Below are 8,911 nucleotides of genomic sequence, written 5' to 3' on the forward strand. Positions count from 1 at the left end.
TCTGAAATTCAAGTTCCTAGAGAAGCCAATCACTCTAAACTTCAAAGGAAAAAGTGAGATGCCAAAACTGTTCAGAAGCAAAAAGCTACAAGTCCCGCTCATCTAATTAAATTAATATTCATTGATATTTTGGACTTTTCTCTTTTTTTATCCTATTTGATTTTCAGTTGCTTGGGGACAAGCAACAATTTAAGTTTGGTGTTGTGATGAGCGGATAATTTATACGCTTTTTGGCATTGTTTTCATATAGTTTTTAGTAAGTTTAAGCTACTTTTAGGGATGTTTTCACTAGTTTTGATGTTAAATTCACATTTCTGGACTTTACTATGAGTTTGTGTGTTTTTCTGTGATTTCAGGTAAATTCTGACTGAAATTGAGGGATTTGAGCAAAACTCTGAAGAAGGCTGACAAAAGGACTGCTGATGCTGTTGGAATCTGACCTCCCTGCACTCGAAATGGATTTTCTGGAGCTACAGAACTCCAATTGGCGCGCTCTCAACGGCGTTGGAAAGTAGACATCCAGGGCTTTCCAGCAATATATAATAGTCCATACTTTATTCGAAGAATGACGACGTAACTTGGCGTTAAACGCCAAGTACACGCTTCTGTCTGGAGTTAAACGCCAGAAAAACGTCATGATCCGGAGTTGAACGCCCAAAACACGTCATAACTCAGAGTTCAACGCCAAGATATGCCTTAGCACGTGAATTCATCAAGCTCAGCCCAAGCACACACCAAGTGGGCCCCGGAAGTGGATTTATGCATCAATTACTTACTCATGTAAACCCTAGCAGCTAGTCTAGTATATATAGGACATTTATCTATTGTATTAGACATCTTTTGACCATCTTTTGACCACTTTAAGTCTTTCATTATTCGGTCACTTGATCATGGAGAGGGCTGGCCATTCGGCCATGCCTGAACCCTTTGCTTATGTATTTTCAACGGTGGAGTTTCTGCACACCATAGATTAAGGGTGTGGAGCTCTGCTGTACCTCAAGTATTAATGAAATTCTATCTTCTTTTATTCAAATCTCTCTTATTCTTATTCCAAGATATTCATTCGTACCCAAGAACATGATGAATGTGATGAGTCAGATTACCCTCATTATCATTCTCACTTATGAATGCGCGTGATTGACAACCATGTCCGTTCTACATGCAACAGAGCTTGAATGCGTATCTCTTAGATTCCCCAACAGAATCTTCGTGGTATAAGTTAGATAGTTGGCGGCATTCATCTGGATCCGGAAAGTCCAACCTTGTCTGTGGTGTTCCGAGTAGGATCCTGGGAGTCCGGAAAGTCCAACCTTGTCTGTGGTGTTCCGAGTAGGATTCCGATCATGAGTGACCGTGACGTGCTTCAAACTTTAACCTGCTGGGCGTTGGTGACAGACGCAAAAGAGGGATTCTATTCCAGTAGGAGCGGGAACCAACCGGTGATTAGCCGTACTATGACAGAGTGCGTTTGCATAGTTTTCACTGCGAGGATGGGATGTAGCCATCAGCCATGGGTGATGCCTCCAGACTGGTTAGCTGTGCGAGTGACAGCCGCACAGGTTATTTCCCCGTGAGGAATGAAAGTAGCCACAGTTGATGGTGAACCCCTATACAAAGCTTGCCATGGAAAGGAGTAAGAAGAATTGAGTAGAAGCAGTAGGAGAGCAGGCGTGCTTGAGCCATGCAGCAGCTGTATATACTTAAAAGATACCTCTACCAATGAATCTGCATAAGTGTTCTATCCCTTTTATTATTTCTTCTTTTTATTATTAATTATTCGAAAACCCATAAACTATTTTAATCTGCCTAACTGAGATTTGCAAGGTGACCATAGCTTGCTTCATACCAACAATCTCTGTGGATTCGACCCTTACTCACGTAAGGTTATTACTTGGACGACCCAGTACACTTGCTGGTTAGTTGAACGAGATTGTGAAGAAAATAAACAATGCCCTCAGAGTATACATCCTTTATAAATACATAACAAGTGATCACAATTTCGTCCACCAGAATGATTGAGCGTTGGATGAACTCCAACCAACCCCTAGCCACGGGCTTGAGGTCATGCCTTCTCAATTGAACCAGCTTCCCTCTTGAATCTCTCTTCCATTGGGCGCCCTCTTCACAAATGACTGTGAGGACTTGGTCCAACCTTTGATCAAAGTTGACCCTTCTAGTGTAAGGATGTTCATCTCCTTGCATCATGGGCAAGTTGAATGCCAACCTTATATTTTCCGGACTAAAAACCAAGTATTTCCCCCGAACCATAGTAAGCCAATTCTTTGGATCCGGGTTCATACTTTGATCATGGTTCTTGGTGATCCATGCATTGGCATAGAACTCTTGAACCATTAAGATTCCGACTTGTTGAATGGGGTTGGTAAGAACTTCCCAACCTCTTCTTCAGATCTCATGTCGGATCTCCGAATATTCACTCTTTTTGAGTGAAAAAGGGACCTCGGGGATCACCTTCTTCAAGGCCACAACTTCATAGAAGTGGTCTTGATGCACCCTTGAGATGAATCTCTCCATCTCCCATGACTCGGAGGTAGAAGCTTTTGCCTTCCCTTTCTTCTTTCTAGAGGTTTCTCCGGCCTTGGATGCCATAAATGGTTATGGAAAAACAAAAAGCAATGCTTTTACCACACCAAACTTAAAAGGTTTGCTCGTCCTCGAACAAAAGAAGAAAGAAGAGAGTAGAAGAAGAAGAAATGAGGAAGAAGGGAATGGCTTTGTGTTCGGCCAAAAAGGGGGGAAAGTGGTGTTTAGGTTTTGTGAAAATGAAGGAGTGAAGGAGGGTTTATATAGGAGTGGGGAGAGGGTAGGGTTTGGTCATGTATGGGTGGGTTTGAGTGGGAAAGTGGTTTGAATTTGAAGGGTGAGGTAGGTGGGGTTTTATGAAGGATAGATGTGAGTGGTGAAGAGAAAGATGGGATTTGATAGGTGAAGGGTTTTGGGGAAGAGGTGTTGAGGTGATTGGTGAATGGGTGAAGAAGAGAGAGAGTGGTGGGGTAGGTGGGGATCCTGTGGGGTCCACAGATCCTGAGGTGTCAAGGAAAAGTCATCCCTGCACCAAATGTCATGCAAAAATGCGTTTTGAGCCAATTCTGGTGTTAAACGCCAGGCTGGTGCCCATTTCTGGCGTTTAACGCCAAGAGCTTGCCCTTTTCTGGCGTTTAACGCCAGTCTGGTGCCCCTTTCTGGCGTTAAACGCCCAGAATGGTGCCAGACTGGGCGTTAAACGCCCAACAGCTAGCCTTACTAGCGTTTAAACGCCAGCACGCTCTCCTCCAGGGTGTGCTATTTTTCTTTCTGTTTTTCATTCTGTTTTTGCTTTTTTCATTGATTTTGTGACTTCTTATGATCATCAACCTATAGAAAACATAAAATAACAAAAGAAAATAGATAAAATATAACATTGGGTTGCCTCCCAACAAGCGCTTCTTTAATGTCAGTAGCTTGACAGAGGACTCTCATGGAGCCTCAGAAATGCTCAGAGCAATGTTGGAACCTCCCAACACCAAACTTAGAGTTTGAATGTGGGGGTTCAACACCAAACTTAGAAGTTGGTTGTGGCCTCCCAACACCAAACTTAGAGTTTGACTGTGGGGGCTCTGTTTGGCTCTGTTTTGAGAGAAGTTTTTCATGCTTCCTCTCCATGGTGACAGAGGGATATCCTTGATCCTTAAACACCAAGGATTCTTCATTCACTTGAATGATCAATTCTCCTCTATCAACATCAATCACAGCCTTTGCTGTGGCTAGGAAGGGTCTGCCAAGGATGATGGATTCATCCATGCACTTCCCAGTCTCTAGGACTATGAAATCAGCAAGGATGTAATGGTCTTCAACTTTTACCAGAACATCCTCTACAAGTCCATAGGCTTGTTTTCTTGAATTGTCTGCCATCTCTAGTGAGATTTTTGCAGCTTGCACCTCAAAGATCCCTAACTTCTCCATTACAGAGAGAGGCATGAGGTTTACACTTGACCCTAAGTCACACAAGGCCTTCTTGAAGGTCATGGTGCCTATGGTACAAGGTATTGAAAACTTCCCAGGATCCTGTCTCTTTTGAGGCAGTTTCTGCCTAGACAAGTCATCCAGTTCTTTGGTGAGCAAAGGGGTTTCATCCTCCCAAGTCTCATTACCAAATAACTTGTCATTTAGCTTCATGATTGCTCCAAGGTATTTAGCAACTTGCTCTTTAGTGCCATACTCATCCTCTTCAGAGGAAGAATACTATCAGAGCTCATGAATGGCAGAAGTAAGTCCAATGGAATCTCTATGGTCTCATTTTGAGCCTCAGATTCCCATGGTTCCTCATTGGGGAACTCATTGGAGGCCAGTGGACGTCCATTGAGGTCTTCCTCAGTGGCGTTCAATGCCTCTCCTTCCTCTCCAAGTTCGGCCATGTTGATGGCTTTGCACTCTCCCTTTGGATTTTCTTCTGTATTGCTTGGGAGAGTACTAGGAGGGAGTTCAGTAATTTTCTTGCTCAGCTGACCCACTTGTGCCTCCAAATTTCTAATAGAGGACCTAGTTTCGGTCATGAAACTTTGAGTGGTTTTGATCAGATCAGAGACCATGGTTGCTAAGTCAGAGGTATTCTGCTTAGAACTCTCTGTCTGTTGCTGAGAAGATGATGGAAAAGGCTTGCCATTGCTAAACCTGTTTCTTCCACCATTATTATTGTTGAAACCTTGTTGAGGTCTCTGTTGATCCTTCCATGAGAAATTTGGATGATTTCTCCATGAAGGATTATAGGTGTTTCCATAGGATTCTCCCATGTAATTCACCTCTTCCATTGAAGGGTTCTCAGGATCATAAGCTTCTTCTTCAGATGAAGCTTCCTTAGTACTACCTGGTGCATTTTGCATTCCAGACAGACTTTGAGAAATCATATTGACTTGTTGAGTCAATATTTTGTTCTGAGCCAATATGGCATTCAGAGTGTCAATCTCAAGAACTCCTTTCTTCTGACTAGTCCCATTGTTCACAGGATTCCTTTCAGAAGTGTACATGAATTGGTTATTTGCAACCATTTCAATCAGCTCTTGAGCTTCTGTAGGCGTCTTCTTCAGATGAAGAGATCCTCCAGCAGAGCTATCCAAAAACATCTTGGACAGTTCAGACAGACCATCATAGAAAATACCTATGATGCTCCAATCAGAAAGCATATCAGATGGACACTTTCTGATTAATTGTTTGTATCTTTCCCAAGCTTCATAGAGGGATTCTCCTTCCTTTTGTCTGAAGGTTTGGACTTCCACTCTAAGCTTACTCAATTTTTGAGGTGGAAAGAACTTTGCCAAGAAGGCATTGACTAGCTTTTCCCAAGAGTTCAGGCTTTCTTTAGGTTGTGAGTCCAACCATGTCCTAGCTCTGTCTCTTACAGCAAAAGGGAATAGCATAAGTCTGTAGACCTCAGGGTCAACCCCATTAGTCTTGACAGTGTCATAGATTTGCAAGAATTCAGCTAAAAACTGATGAGGATCTTCCAATGGAAGTCCATGGAACTTGCAATTCTGTTGCATTAGAGAAACTAATTGAGGCTTAAGCTCAAAGTTGTTTGCTCCAATGGCAGGGATAGAAATGCTTCTCCCATAGAAGTCAGGAGTAGGTGCAGTAAAGTCACCCAGCACCTTCCTTGCATTGTTGGCATTGTTGTTGTTTTCGGCTGCCATGGGTTCTTCTTCTTTGAAGATTTCTGTTAGGTCCTCTACAGAGAGTTCTGCCTTGGCTTCTCTTAGCTTTTGCTTCAAGGTCCTTTCAGGTTCAGGATCAGCCTCAACAAGAATGCTTTTGTCTTTGCTCCTGCTCATAAGAAAGAGAAGAGAACAAGAAAATGTGGAATCCTCTATGTCACAGTATAGAGATTCCTTGAGGTGTCAGAGGAAAAGAAAAATAGAAGGCAGAAGTAGAAAATTCGAACTTATCAAAGAAGATGGAGTTCGAATTTTGCATTAAGGAATAATGTTAGTCCATAAATAGAAGGAGGTGAGAAGAAGGGAAGTAATTTTCGAAAATTGAGTAAAAGATTTTGAAAACATTTTGAAAAACACTAATTGATTTTCGAAAATAAAAGTGGGAAAGAAGTAAAGTGATTTTTGAAAAAGATTTTGAATTTAGAAATTAAAAAGATATGATTGAAAACTATTTTGAAAAGATGTGATTGAGAAGATGTGATTGATTTTAAAAAGATGTGATTGAGAAGATATGATTTGAAAAACATTTTAAAAAAAGATTTGATTTTGAAAATTAATAACTTGCCTAACAAGAAAAGATATGATTCAAACATTAAACCTTTCTCAACAGAAAAGGCAACATATTTGAAATGTTGAATCAAATCATTAATTGATAGCAAGTATCTTTGAAAATGGAAAGAAATTGAATTTGAAAAAGATTTGATTGAAAAGATTTGATTTGAAAAAGATTTGATTTTGAAAAACTTTGAAAACCTGAAAAAAAATGCATTGAAAACAGAATCTTCCCTCTTGTGCCATCCTGGCGTTAAACGCCCAGAATGGTGCACATTCTGGCATTTAACGCCCAAAACTCTACCCTTTTGGGCGTTAAACGCCCAACCAGGTACCCTGGCTGGCGTTTAAACGCCAGTCTGTCTTCTTCACTGGGCGTTTTGAACGCCCAGCTTTTTCTGTATAATTCCTCTGCAGTATGTTCTGAATCTTCAATTCTCTGTATTATTGACTTGAAAAGACACAAATTGAAAATATTTTTGGATTTTTAATCATGAGGAATAATCAAAATGCAACTAAAATCAAATAACAATGCATGCAAGACACCAAACTTAGCAGTTTGTATACTACTGACACTAATGAGAATGCATATGAGACACATAAACACTCAAGTCAAGAGAATTCAAAGATTAGAGCAATGAAATCATCAAGAACAACTTGAAGATTAAATGAATGACAAATGCATGAATGCAAAAAGAACAGAAACATGCAATTGACACCAAACTTAAAATGAGACACTAGACTTAAACAAGAAATATTTTTGGATTTTATGATTTTGTAAATTTTTTTTTGGATTTTTCGAAAATAAAGTGGAGAAAGAAAAATAAAGGAATCAAAATTCTTAATGAGAATTCCAGGAATCATGCAATGTTTAGTCTAAGACTCCGGTCCAGGAATTAGACATGGCTTCACAGCCAGCCAAGCTTTCAAAGAAAGCTTCGGTCCAAAACACTAGACATGGCCAATGGCCAGCCAAGCCTTAGCAGATCACTGCTCCAATAGCAAGATTGATAGAAATCAACAAGCTCTTGTGATGATAAGTTGAAACCTCGGTCCAATGAAATTAGACATGGCTTCACAGCCAGCCAGACTTCAACAGATCATCATGAAACACTAGAATTCATTCTTAAGAACTCTGAAAAAAAAATACCTAATCTAAGCAACAAGATGAACCGTCAGTTGTCCATACTCGAACAATCCCCAGCAACGGCGCCAAAAACTTGATAGCGCGAAATTGTGATCACTACTTTTCACAAATCAATTAATCCCCGGTGATGAACCCAAAAACTTGGTGATCAATACCATGGCATAAACACAACTTCGCACAACTAACCAGCAAGTGTACTGGGTCGTCCAAGTAATAAACCTTACGCGAGTAAGGGTCGATCCCACAGAGATTGTTGGTATGAAGCAAGCTATGGTCACCTTGTAAATCTTAGTCAGGCAAACTCAAATGGATATGGGTGATATACGAATAAAACATAAAGATAAAGATAGAGATACTTATGTAATTCATTGGTGGGAATTTCAGACAAGCGTATGGAGAGGCTTGGTCCCTTCCGTCTCTCTGCTTTCCTACTGTCTTCATCCAATCCTTCTTACTCCTTTCCATGGCAAGCTTATGCAAGGGTTTCACCGTTGTCAGTGGCTACCTCCCATCCTCTCAGTGGAAATGTTCAACGCACCCTGTCACGGCACGGCTATCCATCTGTCGGTTCTCAATCAGGCCGGAATAGAATCCAGTGATTCTTTTGCGTCTGTCACTAACGCCCCGCCCTCAGGAGTTTGAAGCTCGTCACAGTCATTCAATCATTGAATCCTACTCAGAATACCACAGACAAGGTTAGACCTTCCGGATTCTCTTGAATGCCGCCATCAGTTCTAGCCTATACCACGAAGATTCCGGTTAAAGAATCCAAGAGATATCCACCCAATCTAAGGTAGAACGGAGGTGGTTGTCAGGCACACGTTCATAGGTGAGAATGATGATGAGTGTCACGGATCATCACATTCATCAAGTTGAAGAACAAGTGATATCTTGGAACAAGAACAAGCGGAATTGAATAAGAGAACAATAGTAATTGCATTAATACTCGAGGTACAGCAGAGCTCCACACCTTAATCTATGGTGTGTAGAAACTCCACCGTTGAAAATACATAAGAACAAGGTCTAGGCATGGCTGAATGGCCAGCCTCCCAAAGAGGGTTCAATCATAAAAACATGATCAAAAGATCTCCAAAGCTCTTCAATACAATAGTAAAAGGTCCTACTTATAGAAAACTAGTAGCCTAGGGTGTACAGAGATAAGTAAATGACATAAAAATCCACTTCCGGGCCCACTTGGTGTGTGCTTGGGCTGAGCACTGAAGCATTTTCGTGTAGAGACTCTTATTGGAGTTAAATGCCAGCTTTTATGCCAGTTTGGGCGTTTAACTCCCACTTTGGTGCCAGTTCCGGCGTTTAACGCTGGGAATTCTGAGGGTGACTTTGAACGCCGGTTTGGGCCATCAAATCTTGGGCAAAGTATGGACTATCATATATTCCTGGAAAGCCCAGGATGTCTACTTTCCAACGCCGTTGAGAGCGCACCAATTGGGCTTCTGTAGCTCCAGAAAATCCACTTCGAGTGCAGGGAGGTCAGAATCCAACAGCA

General features: G+C 41.3%; 1 non-coding gene across 1 annotated transcript; it reads left to right on the forward strand.

The window, feature by feature from the left end:
* Nucleotides 1–5,171: 5,171 nt before the first annotated feature.
* On the forward strand, nt 5,172–5,279 carry LOC112804598 (small nucleolar RNA R71). The gene has a single exon (XR_003203211.1). It is a non-coding gene; the product is annotated as a small nucleolar RNA R71 (small nucleolar RNA).
* The last annotated feature ends 3,632 nt before the right edge of the window (nt 5,280–8,911 follow it).

Source organism: Arachis hypogaea, chromosome 5, assembly GCF_003086295.3.
Source record: "Arachis hypogaea cultivar Tifrunner chromosome 5, arahy.Tifrunner.gnm2.J5K5, whole genome shotgun sequence".
NCBI lineage: Eukaryota > Viridiplantae > Streptophyta > Magnoliopsida > Fabales > Fabaceae > Arachis > Arachis hypogaea.